At 36.5% G+C, this 20864-nt stretch overlaps 1 protein-coding gene and 1 pseudogene across 1 annotated transcript in view; both read right to left on the bottom strand.

The window, feature by feature from the left end:
- Positions 1–20864, bottom strand: part of ANAPC10 (anaphase promoting complex subunit 10) — a 240135-nt gene that overhangs the window by 121945 nt on the left and 97326 nt on the right. The window lies entirely within an intron of this gene.
- On the bottom strand, positions 409–721 carry LOC100479066 (annotated as a pseudogene).

Raw genomic sequence — 20864 nt, 5'->3', positions numbered from 1 at the left:
AGTCCATAGTCTCTCATGTTTCATTCCCCCTTCTGATTACCCCCCTTTTCTTTATCCCTTTCTTCCCCTACCGATCATCCTAGTTCTTATGTTCCATAGATGAGAGAAATCATATGATAATTGTCTTTCTCTGCTTGACTTATTTCACTTAGCATTATCTCCTCCAGTGCCGTCCATGTTGCAGCAAATGTTGAGGAATTCGTTCTTTCTGATAGCTGAGTAATATTCCATTGTATATATGGACCACAGCTTCTTAATCCAGTCATCTGTCACATGACTTTTTTTTTTAATAGGAGAGAGCAATTCTTTATTTGTAGGTATTTTCACAAAGAAGTTTACAGTAAGTGAACTTCCCAGTGGAAGAGAGAACATGAAAATCAGCCTCCAGTCACCAGCTCTGCTCAGGGGCTAGGATCCTCCTTTGCCCAAGTGGTGAGGTGGGGGTGTGTATTTCCCTTCCTTTATTAGCTTATCCTGCTGCCTCCTGATGTCACTCAGGGGTTTCATCATTTCCTGCCTAAGGAGACATTCTAGGAAATCACCAAATTCTCTCTGGCGCTTTTTCTCCATGGATACCACCAATTCCAGGTGCACATTCTATCCATTCTTTTTCAAAAGCATGGCATCAACTTGGAATCTGGTTAGTCTGCTCAGCACTTTGGACTGTCACCCAATGATCTAAGTTAAGGCCCAGTCTTTTCTGCACATCAAAGAAAAGCATGGCGTCCCACGAGGGTGCCCTTGTCTCCTCACTGGCCACCGCTACTGGATGATCTCTCACACTATTTTATAGTTAGCTGTACATGTGAGTTTTTTTCCTATGACTTCCTTGAAGACAGAGGCTTCTTACCTGATTATTAGCTCACAGCAGGCTTCAGTAAACACTGAGTGAACTGCAAAAATGGATAACTAAGTCACAAAACAACACCTAAAATACTTCACGCATGAGCAAAATTTGTGAAATAAGTTTTCTTTATAGTTCTTGACAGTTCCTTACATCCTGAGTCATTTTTAGATAAAATTAGTCAAGTTGAACTTCATCGGAGCAACCCTAAGATCTTTCGGCTTTGATAGTAGGAAAATGGAGGGGCAGGGCAGTTATTTAATGAATTACTATGGTCTACCTTCCTCAAAAGGAACTTAGGGCAGATCACAATGCCCCACAATGTGCCAAAAGAGGTGGGAACTGGCAAACTTCACCTGACTGAAGCTCAGAAGCCCTAAAGCAAACCTCCCCAGAGAGAGAACAGCTCACATGAATGTGCGTGGTAAGAACAGAGGCACCAAAGAGAGCACCAGAACATCAAGGCAAATGATGAAAGTGTCAGGCTAGTGGGGGAGCTTGCATGAGGCTATAGTAATTTTCTTCCTGATGAACTGACCTCAAAGATTCCTTGGGTCACTTGAAGAATATTTGGTAAAATATGTAAATATTAGTTTTTCTTCTTACCTTTGGTAGAGAAAAAGTGCTCTGAGAGCCTAGCAGAAAAGAAAGTTGTTAAAAATAAGTTTTAGAAAAAGGTAAAATCATGGTTCCTACACAGATATTAAAATTAACATGGGTTAAAGAATTTTTTAAATCATATGATATGAGGGAACCAGGGAGATGTTATAAATCAGTTCAAAGGAAAAGTCAAAACAGCACAAATTCGTAAGGATTAAAGGAATGTTGCAAATAGGGCAAAACTAGTTTTTCCATGTGGCATAGGAAGTAAATTGAAATTACTGCTGGATCAGACATAATATACGTATCTATTAGTTCCCTGAGACTTACAGAGTGGCAGAATAGCTCAAAGACACTGCTCTGGGCTAGAATCTGATCATTTGGAAGGGTATGCTCCAGATAAGGTTAGTTTTCCATCGAAACACAAAAGTTTTTCTACAGCGTTGACTTGACCTTCAGCCCTATCAGCTTTCTTTAACCTAACAGATGTTTTGGCCATGCTTTGGCAAGCAAACTGCTGTCATTTCATAAGTGAATTCTCTACTGGTATCTGAGATGCCAAAATTTGATAGTGTTTATTAAAATAATGCCACACATGTAGCAGAACCCTATGTTTTTAAAATTCCTAGGAAACTGACATTCTCCACTAGGTATTCTCTACCTCTGTGCAGAAAAGGACATAGGGTTTTCCTAATAAACAAGGCCAAATTGTTTTCTCAAAATGTAACAGTGACTCTGCTCAAATACTCAGGTGTGTATTCAGTTGACACCCTAGGGTCCCGTGCCATCAACGATGGAAGACAACCTGGGCCTGAGGTCCGGAGGCTGGTGTTATCTGTTACCAGGCTTCATTCATACTTGCAACACTGCTTCACGAGTAGCATCTCCCTGATGGGCCACAGTATTGCCCCAGCTTCAGAACTGTTCTCCTGGTGTCTGTGTTCCTTTATGTCAGCCACCCCAATTGGCAGAAACAAAGGTACAGCCCTGCAAGGAAGACCCTAGAGGCAAAGGCAGGAAAGATTTGGAAGCTGAACCCTTCTTCCCTCTGCCACCATCCCCTGGTAAGCAGTGACCGCGCCCCTTGGTCATCCTCCTCCTGCACCCCCATGGGGGTCTCCCCTTGTTATCCTACTTCAACCCAGGCACAGAAGAGCTTTTGTTCACTACCCAAACTTGTTTTGTGGGTGTATCTGTTCTTTGGACTTCATCCCCTCAGCTCCCTCCAGGAGCTCTGCTCAACTCCCTCCTAGCCTGCACCACTCCTTCTCCTCAGGAATGTTTCTCTTATCTATTTTCCAGTCAAGGCAGCTGGCGGCTTTACTCAGAATCGATAAGACTCATGTAATCTTCAGCAAGGCCGCTGGCAGGAGGGATTAGGATCCCCTTCTGTAAGCAGGGAGGAGGGTGGTTCCTAGAGAGCCAGGCACTCTATAAACTACCAATGAGCTGCTTTGACCATAAAAGCAGTTCAGCCTGGCCTTTGGTGAATGTCTGGGGTTTTTTGGGTTTTTTTTTTTTTTTTGGTTTTGGTTTTGTTTTGTTTTTAAGTAGAATTGTATCCCTGATGGACCCACCAGCGTAAGTTAGCTGCAAAATATACATTCCAATAGCTGAATGAGTTGACCTGTTGTATGGGGTTACTTAGTATTGTTCATTTAAATACTGGAGAATGTCTGTGAAATACAATGGTTTTCCTTGTAGCACAGTTGATGCTAAACTGTTCTGACAGTGAGTAGGCAATAGGTTCAGCAGCTTCCAAAGGAAAATCGTGGTTCGTATTAATAAAACCATGTCACCAGCGTCGAGAAGTGCGCATTCTCTACCAGTTACCATGCCTTGCAGCATCCTCCCATTTATTTAACAGCTGTATCAAGTTATACGTGATGGAGCAATAATGCCAAATTAGGACACTACTCTGTTTTATATATATTTAGAATTCGAATTTTGCCCTATCCATAAGGAACTCAAAATGTACACCGGGATTATAGAATTTAATAAATAGATCATTCAAAAGATAGTCATTAAGTGTATCATTGTTCTATGAACTGAAGATACAAAGATAAATAAAACATGGTCTCTGTGGAGAAGACAGTGCAAATGAGTATTACAACATTTTCACAAGATTAGAAGATGGCTGCCAGTCATTGCTGTATTCCTGGTGTCAAGAATTCCTGAAACTTTATTAACTTAAATAGAAATGAAATTCAGTGATGGTATGATGATACACGGTCTTATGGGAGCACTAATACGTGATCTGATCAGAAAACAAAATCACTATAAAAAGCCATAGTATTTTAATTCTGATATTTTTAAATAAAATAATAAAAGTAACATGTTTATTGTAAAAAAGTCACCACAATCCCATCACTTTATTATTTTTAACTATGTTTTTTTTTCTGAATAAAGAGAGTAATACTGGTCAATAATACATCACTCCTAAAACCTGTTCATTCTTCATGTAAAATAGATTATATCCTTAGAGCTAATTCAGAAAAAAGGATTTGCTTAAGAACAATGGCCTTTGTTTCCTTTCTTCTTTTTTTAAGCTTTAAGTGGTAATAAAGAGTCATGAGATCCCAATGGGGTAAACGACTCCAATCTATAGAATACACGTGACCCTTAAGCAACATGAGTTTGAACTGCATGGAGCCACTACACAGATTTTTTTAAAATAAATACAGTACAATTCTGTAAATGTATTTTCTCTTATGATTTTCTTAACATTTTCTTCCCTCTAGCTTACTTCATTGTAAGCTAGTATATAATACATGTAACATACAAAATATGTATTAATCAACTTTTATGTTATTGGTAAAGCCTCTGGTCAACAGTAAGTTTTTAGGAATCAAAGGTTATATATAGATTTTCAATTATGCAGGAGGTCAGCAGCCCTCACCCCCATGTTGTTCAAGGATCAGCTACACAAAGAGATCATCGTATGACTCTAGAGCTGAGGTAGATCAATTCTTACACTATTGGAGATTAGTATCACTATGGTTCCTTTTGAAAAACCCTTCTATAAACAACACTTTTTCTACATTTATGTTCATCATTGGTTCTATCAATTCAACCTGAAGTCTTTCACTGAAATCAATCATAACCACCCCTTTTCCCCAAAAGACAAACAGGTTATAAAATTATCTGAACTAATAATAAGTCAATGAGTCATTCCAGGTAAGCCATTTGAAAAGTTGTTTGAGAAAGTTAGCAGGATGTATTTGACTTTTCAGAGTATTTCTCGAACCTGATGAAATTATTAAAGATCAATGTGAAATCTGAACAGACCAATTGCTGGTAACAAAGTTGAATCAATAATCAATAATTACCAAAAAATAAAAGTCCAAGACTGATGACTTCACAGGTGAATTCTACCAAACATTTAAAGATGAGTTAATACCTATTCTTCTCAAACTATTAAAGAAAAAAATAGAAGAGGAAGGAAAGCTTCCAAATGCATTCTGCAAACCCAACTTTATCCTGGTTCCAAAACCAGATAAGAAAACTACAAAAAAAGAGAAAACCACGGCCCAATATCCTTGATGAATACAAATGCAAAAATCCTTAACAAAATATGAGCAAAGTTCATTCAAAAATATATTAAAAGGATCATTCACCACAATCAAGTGGGATTTATCCCAGGGATGCAAGGATAGTTCAATATTTCCAAATCAAGCAACATAATACATCACATCAACAAAATGAAGGATAAAAAAATCACATGATCATCTCGAGAGATGCAGAAAAAGCATTTGACAAAATTCAACATGCATACATGACAAAAACTCTCAACTCACCCATTCATGATAAAAAGTGGGCTTAGAGGGAGCATATCTCAACATAATAAAGTCCATGTATGAAAAACCCACAGCTAATATCTTATTCAATGAAGAAAAACTAAGAGTTTTTTCCTCCAAAATCTAGAACAAGACAAGGATGTTCACTCTCACCACTGTTATTCAACACAGTACTGGAAGTGCTAGCCAGAGCAATCGAAAAACAAAAAGAAATTAGAGGCATCCATGTTGGTGAAGAAAAAGTTAAGCTATCACTATCTGCAAATGACATGATACTATACATAGAAAACCCTAAGGACTCCACCAAAAAACTACTAGAATAAATAAATTTGGTACAGTTGCAGGATACAAAATTAATAACCAGAAATCAGTAGTATCTCTATACACTAGTAATGAAGTAGCAAAAAGAGAAATTAGAATAATCCCATTTACAATTACACCAAAAATAATAAAATACCTAGGCATAAACTTAACCAAAGAGGTGAAAGACCTGTACTCTGAAAACTATAAAACACTGACAAAAGAAACTGAAGGTGACACAAATAAATGGAAAGTTATTCCATGCTGGAATTGGATTGGAAGAATTAATATCATTAAAATGTCCATATTACCCAAAGCAATCTACAGATACAATGCAATCCCTATAAAAATACTAACAGCATTTTTCAAAAACCAGAATAAATAATATTAAAATTTGTATGGAACCACAAAAACCTGGAATAGTCAGAACAACCCTCAGAAAGAAAAACAAAGCTGGAGGTATCACAAGTTCTGATCTCAAGATATACTACAAAGCTGTAGTAATTAAGACAGTATGGCATGGGCACAAAAACAGACACACAGATCAACAGTGAGCCCAGAAATAAACCCATGATTATATGGTCAATTAATCTACGACAAAGGAGGAAAGAATACGCAATGGGGAAAAGACCGTCTCTTCAATAAATGCTGCTGGGAAAACTGGAAAGCTACATGTAAAAGAATGAAACTGGACCATTTTCCAACACTATACACACAAATAAAGTCAACATGAACTAAAGACCTAAATGAGCAACCTGAAACCATAAAAAACCTAGAAGAGAAAACAGGCAGAAATTTCTCTAACATTGGCTATAGTAACATTTTTCTAGATATGTCTGTTCAGGTAAGGGAAACAAAAGCAAAAATAAACTATTGGGACTACATCAAAATAAAAAGCCTTTGCACAGGAAAGGAAACCATCAATAAAGCAAAAGGCAACCTACTGAAGATAGTTGCAAATGATACATCAAATAAGGAGTTAATATCCAAAATATACAAAGAACTTACATAACTTAACACCAAAAAAAAAAAAAACAACCAACATGATTAAAAAATTGGCAGAGGACGTGAATAGACATTTTTCCAAAGAGGACATCCAGATGGCCAACAGACATGAGAAGATGCTCAACATCACTGATCATTAGGGAGATGCAGATCAAAACCACAAAGAGGTATCACCTGACACCTGTCAGGAAGGCTAAAATAAAAAAGACAAGACATAACAAGTGTTGATGAAGATGTGGAGTGAAGGAATCCTCATATGCTGTTGGTGGGAATGCAAACTGGTGTAGCCACTGTGGAAAACAATATGGAGGATCCTCAAAAAATTAAAAACAGAAATACCGTATTACCCAAATAATTCCACTACCCAAAGAAAATGAAAGCCTTAATTTGAAAGGATATATACACCCCTATGTTCATTGCAGCATTATTAAAAATAGCCAAGATATGGAAGCGATCTAAGAATCCACTGACAGATGAATAGGTAAGGCAGGTGTTTTATATATATATATTAAATATATATATTTACATAAATATATAAAATATTAAGCAGCATAATAAAGGATGAGATCTTGCCATTTGCAACAACACAGACAGACCTAAAGGGTACTATGCTAAGTGAAATAAGTCAGACTGAAGAAAGACAAATACCATATCATTTCACTCATAAGTAGAATTTTAAAAAATGAATAAACAAACAAAAAGCAGAATCAGACATGTAAACACAGAGAACAAACTGATGGCTGCCAGAGGGAAGAGGGGTGGGGGGGCTGGAAAAAAATGTGTGAAAGGGAATGGGAGATTCCCTTGTAACAAGCTTCCAGTTACAGAATGAACAAGTCACGGGAATAGAAGGTACAGTACAAGGAACATAGTCAATGATATTGTAATAGTCTTGTATGGTGACAGACGGTAGCTATGGGGGTGGTGAGCACAGCATAACGCATAAGCTTGTCAAATCCCTCTGTTGTACACCTGAAACTAGTGTAACATTGTGTGTCAACTACACTTAAGCAAAAAAATTAAGATAAAAATTTTTTTAAATCTATGCAAAAAAATCAATGTGAAAAATGCAGATTAATTTTTTTTTCAATATCAAAAGAAAGGAGTGTAAGTCTTTTGTAAAAAGGGCTTCTTCACTGGATTAGCACCCCAAAATTCAACACCAGGCTTTTCTCTAGTTTACCTCAATCTCTGACTTTGGCCAAGTCATCTCTTTGTATCCAAGTTTTCTCACACAAATCATACCAACCACTAGAAGGTGATGAAAAGCAAATCATAACTAAGGATTTAAGAGGATAAATAGGGGGGCGGCTGGGTGGTTCAGTCGTAAAACGTCTGGCTTCAGCTCAGGGCGTGATCTCGGCATTCTGAGATCGAGCCCCACATCAGGCTCCTCCGCTGGGAGCCTGCTTCTTCCTCTCCCACTCTCCCTGCTTGTGTTTCCTCTCTCACTGGCTGTCTCTCTCTCTGTCAAATAAATAAAATCTTAAAAAAAAAAAAAAAGAGGATAAATAGGTTTAAATTTTTAGGAAAAAATAAGCTGCAGATAGTGAATTCCTTTAAGATAGCACAGGCATCACAAATGACTGCCCCTTCTCATCTTTGACCTATAATTTCTTCACCTCTAAAATGAAGGATTGAGTTAAATGGTATCTTGGGTTTCATGCGGTGGCAAAATTCTATCACCATGTTGTTTCTATTATCATGAGAATTATGCCCAGAAAAGGTAAGAGAGAAAACAGCAGACAACCGACATAGTGTATCCATGGTAAACATTTCTAAAACTTCCAATTTAGCTTCTTCATCTTCTTCATAAGGAAATGAAATCCCAAAGAGGTTTAGCTAGTGGTTAAAGGGTATTCTGAAACCTACAGTCTGACTCGGCACAAAGTCAGGGAATTAATGTAGGCAGAACCACAACAAAGTGGACGTGGTGGCAGAGGGACTCATTTAGCGTAGACTAGAAAGGAATTTGCTATTTCCTCCACTCTGGTTTTACTCAAACCAATAGAAAAACTGTATTTAATAATGCAATATCCAAGCACACACAGCACGAGGCATTTCTCTAGGCCATTTGTAACGCTTCTTGGGTGGCTGGCTGAAGGCCCTCTGCTTCCAGTGCAGTTGAGGTGTGTACCAGTGGCTTAGTACAACAAAGCATCTTAATGGCATATTTACTGAAGCACTTAATCTACTCTTGGGGGGGTGAAGAGATCAAGTACATCCCTGTTAAAGCAGAAGCTTGCTAGAGACAGTATAATGGCTGTTGCAGGCTACAGTCCACAGACTCACCCTGTGGTTTGCTGATAACCTCGACTTGTCAGAGTTACACTTTGTCACCAGGCATTTTGAATTAGAACCTAAGACATTTCATCAATACCTGTCAATCCACATCCAGCAAAGAGAGCAATACAGTGTCAAGCCAAGGATTTCACTTAACAAACTGGCCATAAACCTGTCATGGGTTGTTTTTACTTAGCTTCCCTTCTTTTGCTGCTTTCTAAGCCAGAGCCCACCAAATACTAAGGGTTAAACAGAATCACTCTGAGTCGAGAGAAATCCCCACAGACTTCCCCACCGTCCATCTGTGTAACCTGCAAGAGAACTGGCTAGCCCATAGGGCTTTGGCTTATTTGTCTGTTAAATAAAGAAGTTTAACAAAGTAATTTTGAGAGCTAACATTCCATAATTCGATCTCATTTTTGCTTTCAGTGACTCGTGGTTTAAGGAGCCCTAAGTAAAGCCAAATTTCCAATTTTTGCCTCAAGGAAATCTGATTTTTTCCCTTTCTTTCTAAAATAAAATCTCTTTGGTACAAGAAAAGCTCAAGGCGCCTATTTTAGCTTTACTCCTTTAGGGGAGTATTTAAAGAATGAAACTAGGAATGGCTGCTATTTAAAGAAGCAGTCATAAAAAGAAAGAAGATAAAAGTTGTCACTTAGAGGAAAATGGTCTTCAATGAAATAATGTCCCATATGAGTGCATCTCCTTTTTAAACCTATCTATGTAGGTATAAATACCATGCCAGCATCCTGTGTTATAAACCAGCTCACAAAAGAAGGGACCCTGTAAATGAACTATTTTTATTGCAGTGAAGAAGTTTTTTTAAAAAACCCAACAAACTAGCTGTGGGAAGGACCTGGGAGTTGAAAATCACTCCCATGTACTACCTAAGGGAAAAAAATACAAGAATAAAACTATATTCAGCTTCACTGTTGGACACCTAATTACTAATCATATAATTACTAACCATGTAATTCCCAGCATTTCCAGTGCAAGTGACAGAAAGAAGATTAAAATGTTCTTAAATATTGGCCTATGGAGCTGAAAAGAAATCCAGTGTAAAGGCCAGACACTCATTCTAGTTTTCTCTGCGACACAAAAAACAACACAATCAGTAATTTCTAGGTCAGGGGAAGGAGGGGCAGTATGTAAGACATCTGGTTTTATAACGAGGGAGGAGTGGGTTAAAAGAGCAGATTCTTGAACCACGCTGAGTGACTTACCTCTTCGTCTGAAATGGACAGAAGACTTTAACTAAGTCATACAGAAAGAACTGAATTCCCCCTCCAGGAAGTGGCCTACTCTTAGGCTATAGTAGGATTAGACTAGTTATTTCTATGTTCCTTCAAGTCTCTTTTTTCACTGATTCCTGGAACTTTCAAAGACTTATCCAAGTGAAACACATGCCCAGTTTGAGGGCAACTCTACCACAGAAAAAGCCTCCCGTCACACACGGTTCCATCTCGCCTCAATCAGTTTATTCAAGATTCTGGCCTTTCAGGTTTCTGAGCTCGAATTTTCATCTCAACTACTCCACCTCCTAGAAATACCTAATGGACTATTAAAGAATTGGCAAAGAGTAAAAGAAATATTTCATAACTGGTATTTTTATTTTGGTTAGAAAAATTCACAGGTTATTTTAATTCACTGCTATCGTTCTTAGTCCATTTTAGAAGAGCAGTTAGGGCTGGAATTTTTTTACTTAGCTTTTCTCTAGACTACCTGCAAATCATTAAAAATGTATCCCCAGTTGGTCCCACAGTTAATTAACTGTTCTTTGCAAAATCCATCTGTAAAGATTCAGTATAAAACACATTTTATTTCCCATTTTGCTTGTGATCCCAAGTTATTTGGTGCCTCTGCTTAGGCTAATCTTGACCTGATTCTCATAAAAATAAACACAGTGATGTTAGAGTTCACAACCTTTGGGCATCACAGTTGCATTCTCGGGGCTAACACTGCTCTTGTGGGATGATGACACAAGAAAATACCGGGCACCCGAGTTCTAGGAAGAAGTGACTTGAATTGTGTGCAGCCACGCCTAGTTCCCACTAAATGAAGAAGATGTTTAAATCTTCGAATCCCGATTAAGAATCTCGTCCTGGGGCGCCTGGGTGGCACAGCGGTTAAGCGTCTGCCTTCGGCTCAGGGCGTGATCCTGGCGTTATGGGATAGCCCCACATCAGGCTCTTCAGCTATGAGCCTGCTTCTTCCTCTCCCACTCCCCCTGCTTGTGTTCCCTCTCTCTCTGGCTGTCTCTATCTCTGTCAAATAAATAAATAAAATCTTTTAAAAAAAAAAAAAAGAATCTCGTCCTGTATCATGTTGAAATGGTCACTGAAGTTGGCATTTATTACACGCTTACCATTCAGCGGCAATAAGTTAAATGTGTGTTTAGTGATAAGGCCTCCACTGACTCCATTCACACTCGATCCTGCCCTTCTGAGACCCAGAACATACACAGGGAGAGAAAACAAAGTCAGTTAACGGAAGCAGACTGAGCATTTATTAACTATTAATTGTCCGTCTGATGAACAGTGAGAGTCCTGATGATGCCATAAAGGTTCAAAAAGTTATTATCAATAATATGAAAACCCAAGAGTGCACATTAAAACAGAAGCCTTTCATTGGCATTTAGTTAAGGAATGAGTGGAAATAAGGCAAGAGCACTAGATTAAGAGTCAAAAGACCTGGGTCACATGCTGCCTCTGGTTTTAGTTTCATCGGTTTCCGGGGGCAACACCTGACTTATCTGCCTGACAAGGTTGCTTTAAGCATCTAAATGAGGCAGCAGGCATGAATGGCCTTTATAAACAATAAAGTGCTTTAGAAAATATTTGAATAATTCACTTACCTCTTATGTGTGCAGAAAATGAAATGCATTTTTAAAAGAAACTTTTATTAAAAAGTTTCAAAAGGACTGTAAAAGATTCCCAGTAAAATTTTCTACCGTCCTTATCAGAAACACAAGGGAAGGGGGTAGTGAGGTAGCAGCTGCCCAAGGGATCAGAGAACAGAGAGCTCAAAATCTGACATCAGCGAGAGCGCTGAAAATACTCAAATCTTTCTAAGAAAGTTTGAAGAAAATAGATTCACAGTTTTCCACAAGACCTAATTTCAATTTAATTACTGATTTTTTAACTACAAAGCAGCAAAATATTCACACAAACAGAGCTATTTATTGGCCACCTCGGGGCATTTGTCCTTAGATTGGCCCCTTCTCACATCTTTACCATGTTTTTGGACACCTGTGAAATTCTGAAGGCAAAAGACAATGTCAGCTCACATCCCTATTCATGCCTTGGGGTCCTATGACCCATAATAATTATTAATAATTATTAATAATTATAGTCATAGTGGGATTTAGATTAGACCACATTTAGGTGACAATGGATATATGAAATTGGATATATGAAGTATTATTTTAATTAAGATTATACTAACTCATTTATGTATGATATATTGCAAATCCAACGAAAGGCCATAAAGGTCTACATGCCTCAGGCCCAGAATTACTTAAACAAGGCCAGAACAATTGAACACAAGCCTCAGTATGACCTAGAAATAACAGTTCATGACAAAGTTTGGAGATATGTGAGTTTCTCTAAGAAAGACTGGGGAACTCTTGCTCTTTACAAGGCTCAGTTTAAATTAAATCACACTGATTTATTCTCAAAGTTGTAAAGTCACAACATAGTCATGCAAGCCCCTTATTCTGTAAGAAGTCACAGAGAGAAATAAAGTGAATACTTTTCTCTGTATTGAATCTATCTCTCCTGCTTTCCACCTCTCTGTCCCTCCAGCCCTCCCGTCCATTCTGCCTTCTTTTTCTTTTTCTAAAAAGCAACAGGCTTAGTCTATAAAGAAATAGGAAGCAATATGGCCTGATCTCCTCTCCATATTTCTTTATTTTGTGTCCCCACCCTGCTTCGCCCCCTCCCCTCACAGTAGTGATGTGAGAGGGAAGGTTTTATCTGTTTAGGTCAAAGGTGAGAATCCCAGGACAATATTGTCCTTTTAATAGTCTTTGGTATGACAGAAAACGTAAAACCAGAGGCTGCATACCTCTCTTATCCACACATACCATCAACATCAACAGGTACTCCACAACAGCCTCAGGCCGCTGATTCTAACAAGCATTCTGCCCTCCAAACACTCCAGCATCCTGATGACCCAGCTGGCTTTCGACTATTCATCCATTCCTTGTATTTCCCTCTTCTGTACTGTTTCTAAACACAAATCAGCTAAACCCTACATTTCATCACAGCTATGTGAATGTTTCTGATGCTTAAGTAATATTAAATTATTGATTACTGCAAGGTGGTATCAACACTAGATGATATTTTATAGAAAGAGACAGAAAGAGGAAGGAAAGTTACTTCACCAAGCATTCAACTTCGTCATTTAGTCAAAGCAATCAATGTTTCCTTCATTCTAAGAAGGGGAGAATAATAACTACAAGATTATTACAGGGGTTGAATATGATAATACATAAAGAATGCCTCCCAATCACTGGCACAAAGAGAGCGCTCGTTAAGTGTTCACTGTTTTTCATGTTGCTATGAGGACAAGAGGGAGTCTATGCGAGGCAGCAAGAAGATCAGGCCTCAGTAAACCCCTGAAAGAACCTGAACGCTTCTGCACACCAGCCCTTCCTTCCTTTCATATTTCAGTGTTAAAGATGTGAGTGAACAGGATCACTCAACAGCAATGCTTGCAATGAACATGAACAACGAAAATAGGCGGAGAATTTGATTGTGAAAACATTTAAAAGGAACTTTTTTAGCACAGAAGGATTCATATTTAAAATGTGGTTATTCTGGATAATGCTAGAATTACTCCCCAAGTTGGAACTAGCATGATCACTGGATAGGCTGGAGTATGTGGTCAGTCATATAACATTTTTAACGGGCACGGGGAAACAAAGTCTAATATGGAAATAACTAAATGTGAACAGTAGTTGAAATAACTTACTCCTTTACTTAATATGGAAGACTGTCTTTTCACTTGACAAATGCACATGACAGTGACAAATGCCCCGCGTAGCTTCTGTTATGTGAAACTAAATGTACAGTACTATTTCATTATGGTGATAATTCCCTTTACAATCATATTTTACTATGAAGCATTTCATATATTTTTAAAATGTAGAGAATATAATAAACCCTGGGGTATACACCACTCAGCTTAAGAAATAAAACATTACAAATGTAATTGAAGCCTCCCCTAATGATCTCATTCCTAATTCCTCTTTCCGCTAGACCCCAAGACAGTCGCCATATTGAATTTGGTGTTCCTTAGTCACATCGGAGGCATTTTCAAGGTTACTTTCTCAGACCAAGATAAAAGGGCTAGTCTTCTTCAATATTTAAAGTTAATTATTCCCTCCGTGCCTCTGAGTAGAATTTATGATGTGGCAAGGTCTAGCAACATCATAGTTTTAAGTTTAATCAAAAAAGGGGAAAAAACCCATTTTAAGGCCACTCCAACTATGAAATGCAATGTCCTTTAAAAAAAATAAAATCAAAGATATCTGGAAATATGTGGAGAAAAAAAAATTCTATAGATGTGGAAAGAATTCAAGATTTGAAATTTAGCAATATGGCAGACTACACATTAAAAATCTCTTCTGCTAGATTAGCTGGAAATGCTGAGAAAAATTACACAAACTTGAAAACAATGCACAGCTAAGCCCATATAAAAGAAAAATATCGGGGAGCCTGGGTGGCTCAGTCGGTTAAGCATCTGCCTTCAGCTCATGTCATGATCTCAGGGTCCTGGGTTCAAGTTCCACATTGGGCTCTCTGCTCAGCAGGGAGCTTGCTTCTCCCTCTCCCTGCCTGCCGCTCTGCTCTGTCTACTTGTGATCTCTCTCTCTGTGTCAAATAAATAAATAAAATCTTAAAAAAAAAAAAAAAGAAAAGAAAAGAAAAAAATATCCAGGTGCCAAGAATACTGAAGCAACTAAAAACAGGACTGGCAAGTGAACAGGCTACTCTGCATTTGTCTTAATGATGGGTGGTTAACAGTTGCAACCTAGGAATTTGGCTTTTAAGGGAATGCAAAGGACAGATGAGAACTTGGCTCTTGCAAGGTGGAAAATTGAAATTAAGATCCCTGAATAAAACTAGAAGGGCTAAAATCTCAGTTGGGGGCAAAAAAAGAAACTCTCCACCAGCAAAAGAAGATAATAGACAATAGGGAAACTGGTGTATCTGTGTTGGGGTAAAATAAATCCCTTGGGAATGTATAATCTGGGTCTGCACAACAGAGAATTGAAATCACATGTGGTCTAGAAAGCCACAAGTCAAAAAATTATGAAGAACTAAGCCCTAAGCCAAGGATCTCCAATGAGTACACACAGAAGTAAATCCAAAACTATTTTGGAAGAACACTCTAACTCAAGTTGCACAGGAATTTTATAGATAAATTCATAACCCAAGATTTAAGGCAAAAGAGAAAACAAAAAATAGTGGATTAAAACATCCAAGAAATTAACACAATAGAAATGCCTGATAGAGACTACTAGATAATCATGACTAAAAGAATTATCATATATTTTAACTAATTAGTCTAAAATTCCCTAAAATTCTAATAACTGATACAAATCTGCATTCTTTAACATCCACAAAAATGAAAAATGGATGAGTAGCCATTCAGGAAAGATTAATAATTGTGTTTTGGGGGAAGATCAGAGCAAACCCAGAAACAAGAGATATTCAGTTATTTGCCATGGAATTACTTTGGCACCACGTAAGAATATAAAGTTGCAAACACACTTAATAGTTAGCTACTGTAGGGTAACATGGCCTTCTTTTGGAAATGTGCAAACTCGGGCTCTTTGGTCAAAAGTACCTGCAAAAACACTGATGTGGAGCAAGCCCCTATGTAGGACCTGGGGGATCCTGGTCTACACATCAATGTGAACACGGTAGTTTGAAAGTTGGACGAGGTGGTGGTGAAGAAAAATGTTCTACTCATCTTCAATTTTCTCCTATGTTTAACTATTTATAATTTAACTTTATAAATTTATAGAAAAAATTTAACTTTATAAATTAATAATCAATATATTCATCATTGTCTCCTTACCTAATTTATTATTCTGAGGCCCCATGTAATAGATACCTATATAAACATCTCAGCATGGTATCTATAGCTATTTGTGGATTATCTTTTACATAAATCTCCTCCCAGCCACATGTAAACAAACAAAGAATTCTGCCTATTTTATATTTCCAGTCATTCCTTGCCACTTCTGCTGTATTCCTACCTGGTCCATCACCACATCCCACCTGGGCTTTTAATTTAGTCATCAAATATTTCACTGCAAGCTTACTATGTAAGCTACTGTTGTTCCAGGTGTTACATTACTAAGATGCTTTCAGAACCTATCTTCATTGCCTCCAACACTTCCTACTCCAGTTGAATCTTACTGGTTTAACCCTCTTAAAACCCTTTTCACTCACCTGCCTATTCAAAACTCTTCAAGAGTTCCCTGAAAGAAGATATAAGCCAAACTTTTTATCTTGACATTAAAAGGTCCTCCAAAATCTCGCCCAAAACTACTTTTCTAAAGTTTTCTCTCACCTCTCTCTTAGATGTTTACTTGCATTGGTTCGAGAAGCAATATTTTCCATTGCTTCTTGGCCTTTTGGTTAAGATCAAGTGAGAAGCAATATATTCCTTCTTTTAAGTGGGGCTCGAACTCACAACCCTGAGATCAATAGCCACATGCTCTTCCAACTGAGCCAGCCAGGAACCCTGCGAAGCAATATCTTCCAAACAAGCCATAGAGATTTCTTCCTCCCAGAAAGCCAAACTGAGTAAAAAACAAAACCCAATTATATTCAATTTATAGAAAACATATAAGAAATATAAGTATATGAAATGGTCAAAAATAAAAGAATGGAAAAAGACATAACATTCAACACTAATCAAAAGAAAACTGGTATAGCTTTATTAAATCCGCAAAGTAGCTTTTATGGCAAAAAAACCCCACATTATTAGAGACAAAGAAGTACATTCATTATAAATGGTTTGATTCATCAGAAAGATATAACAATTCTAAGTGTGTATGTACTTAATAACATAGCTTCAATATATATAAAGAGAAAATTGACAGAATTACCAGGAAAAGTAGACAAATCCACAAACGTGGAAGATTTTCATACAACTTTCTTATTAACTGATAGAATGAGCAGACAAAAAAATCAGTTGAACATAAAATATTGGAAGACATAATTAATAAACCTGATCTAATTAACATATATGGAGCACTGCAACCAAAAACTATAGAATACATACAATTTTTTAGGAAACACTAATAAAAATTGAGCATATGCTGGGCTATTAAAGCTTATGCTAGAAATCAATGATAAAAGATACTTTCAGGGGCATCTGAGTGGCTCAGTTCGTTGAGCATTGGACTCTTGATTTCAGCTCAGGTCATGATCTCAGAGTCGTGGGACTGAACCCCTTGTTGGGCTCCACATTCAGTGGGGAGGATCCTTGAGATTCTCTCTCTTCCTCTCCCTCTGACCCTCCCCCGCTAAAGTAAATAAATAAATCTTTTTTAAAAAAAGATACTTGGAAAATCCCCATATATTTGGAAAGAAAATTATGAAATATATTTCTAGATAACCCATGGGTCAAAGAGAAACATCCTAATAGATAACAGATACCATTCTGATTGGATGCTAGTGGATATAATTATGTATCAACACATGTAAGATCAACCAGAGCTGTACTTAGGGGGTAATTTATAGCTATAAGTGTGTATTTTAGACAAGAACAATGCTGGAAGTCCGTAATCTAAGTATTCATCTCAAAAATTTAGAAAAATAAGGCAAATCAAGGCCAAAGAAAATAGAAGAAAATAATAAAGAGCAGAAAGTAATGAAATAGAATATATGCATTAGAAAGGATAAAGCCAGAAGTTGCTTATAGAAAATACTAACAGAAATGATGCATTTTTACTGAGACTAATAAAAAAAGAAAAAAGATATCACAAATAACCAATATCAGGAATGATGAGAGCTCTAATACAGATCCTACAGACATTATGAAGATCATAAAATGATAATATGAACAACTTTATGCCAATAAATTTGAAATGTAGATGAAATGGATAAATTCCCAGAAAAATGCCAATTACCAAAACTTACACAAGAGGAAGTACAAAAATCTACATAATTCATCTATTTAGAATTAGAAATCAAACCTACAATTATGTCCTCACAATGAATTTTATGTCATTTAAGGAATTATTCTAAGCTCATACAAAGTCTTCCAGAAAATAAACAAAAACTTTCTCATTTATTTTATGAAGCCAAAACAATTCCAATACCAAAACATGAAAAGGACAGTACAAAAAGGAACATTATAGGCTAATCTCACTCATGATGCAAAACCCATTGGTGCACACGGACGAAAAATTTCTAAACTAATTTTTACCAAACCAAGTTCAGTGATGCATAACAAAAGATAATGCTTTTATAGTCAAGCTGGATTTATTCCAGAAAGATGGTTATTCAACATGTAAAAATCCACCAATATAAGTCAACATAACAATAAAAAAAAATCATATGGTTATTTCAATAGGTGCAAGAAAAGCTTTTTATACCCTTAGTATTCATTCATGACTTTAAAACAAACAAATGACTTTGGTAAACTAGAAACAGAAAAGACCAGCATTAATTTTATTAAGGGTTTCTTGAAAAAACCTAAGCATTCTTGGAAAAAACCTAAGCAAACATCATGCAAAATGGTAAACTCTTAAAGCTTTCTCATTGGGATCAGAAACAAGGTAAGAATGACTGCTTTCAATGCTCAATTTAACATCTCAGACTTCTATTTAATACATGACTGGAGGCATACTTAATATAATAAGAAAAAAAACCTAAAAGTGTAAGGAAAGGAAAAGAAAAAACAGGCATCATTTAGAGTTGTAAAAAACCCAAAAGAATCTACAGAAAAATTATATTAATTAGGAGGGAAGTTAGAAAGTTGTTGATTATAAAATAAATTTACAAAAATCAGTTTTACTTCAATTTACCAAAATAAACTTCTTTAAGTATCATTTATAATAGCATCAAACATATCAAATTCCTAGCAATAAATCTATAAAAAATATACAAGCTGTCTCCCGAGAAAACTATAAAACACTATTAAAAGACATTAAAGTCTCAACAAATGGAGTCTTCTGTAAATTAGAAGACCCAATATTGAAAAATGTTCTCACTGATCTGTAGATTCAGAGCAATCCCAATAAAAGTTCTATAGTTTGTGTGTGTATGTGTAAGCTGATAAGCTGAATATAAAATGTATATAGTAATGAAAAAGGCCAAGAATAGTTGAAACAGTTAAAAAAGAACAAGCTGGAAGAACTTGATCTACTTGATGTCAAAACGCATTACAAATCAACAGTAATAAAGACAGCGTGATCCTGATAAAACAATAGCCAAACCAAATAGAATAGGCATCTGAAAAACCTACCACACACATATGGATACTTGAGTTAATGCAAAGGTAGCATTGCAGAGCAATGGCAAAAGATGGTCTCCAAAAAATACTGAGTCATTTGGATATCTACATAGAGAAGAAAAAAATAAAATTTAACTCCTGTCATCTAAGGTGGATTGCAGATCTAAATCTGCACAACAAAGCAACCAAAGCTTTTAGAAGATAATGGAAGAGAACATCTTTATGATATTCAAGTCGGAAAACATTTCTTAGCACACAAAAAAACACTAAACACCATGGAAAAGATAATAAATTGGTTTACATTAAAAATAAGAATTTCTAGTCATTTAAAGATTCAACTTTTAAGAGAATGAAAAGGCAAACCATAGCGTGGAAGAAGGCAGTTACTCACTTGTAACTATCAAACGGTGTATATCCAAAATATATGAAGTACATTTATAAATCAATTAGAAAAATAGAGACAAATTTTAAAAATGAACAAAAGACTAGAATACTTCACAAAAGAGGCTATCCACGTTGCCAACAAACATGAAAAGTAACTTGACATCATTAGTTTTAATGGAAAGGAAAATCAAAACTATGATAACACTATACTCACCAAAGTGGCTAAAATTAAAAAGACCAACAATATTCAAGTTTGGTGAGTATACAGAGTAACAGCAATTCTTATACCCTCCTGTCAAAGCATGAATGGGTACATCTATTTTGGAAACTGATTTGGCATTATCTACAAAAAGTAAGCATACGTGTACCCTTTGAGAGAGGTATTTGGTTCTCATATATGTATCTAAAAGAAATGCACATGCAATATAAATCAAAACACAAGCACTAGAATTCCATCACAGCATTATTTTAACAGCCTGAAACTGAAAACTTCAATAACCAAAAGTAGGGTGGATAAATTTATGGTATATTTCTACAATAAAATACTACATATATAGCAGGAAAAATGAATAAACTATAGCTACAAGCAGTAACATGGATACATATTACAAAAATCATGTTGAGTAAAAGAAAACCAACACAAAAGGTATTTTACCTTTGTATATACATATATACATAATTTATATTACATTAAACATAGGTGAAACTCAGCTGCACCATTTAACTCAGGGTAGAGACTAATCTTAGAGAGGAGGAGAAAAAGGTGGTTGAGAGGGGACACAGAGCTTCCAGGGTACTGAGATGTTCTAATCTTTGGCATGTACATAGGTGTCCACCTTGTCCTAATTCATTGAGCTGGTGTTTGGTGCACTTTACTGTATACACATTATGCTTCATACACACAATTAAAATGGAAAAAGGCTTAAAAAAAAAGGCTGAGAAAATTAGCAAAAGGTTATCATAGATAGGACTCAGGTACTCATCTAATCCCTATACCAAGGGACTTCCTCCTAGCTTGCAAATAATAAAGAAAAACTTTCACGTACAGAACCTTCCCATTAAAATAATATTTCCTTTTATTATATTCACTAGCTACAGAGTATATGCAAAATGGTTACTATTATTTAAAACAAGAAACTGCTTACATTGTATCATTTCTTCATATCACT

The sequence above is a fragment of the Ailuropoda melanoleuca genome, chromosome 5 (genome assembly GCF_002007445.2).
Source record: "Ailuropoda melanoleuca isolate Jingjing chromosome 5, ASM200744v2, whole genome shotgun sequence".
Lineage (NCBI taxonomy): Eukaryota > Metazoa > Chordata > Mammalia > Carnivora > Ursidae > Ailuropoda > Ailuropoda melanoleuca.
Note: the sequence above shows the minus strand (reverse complement) of the source record. Positions and strands in the feature narration are given on the sequence as shown.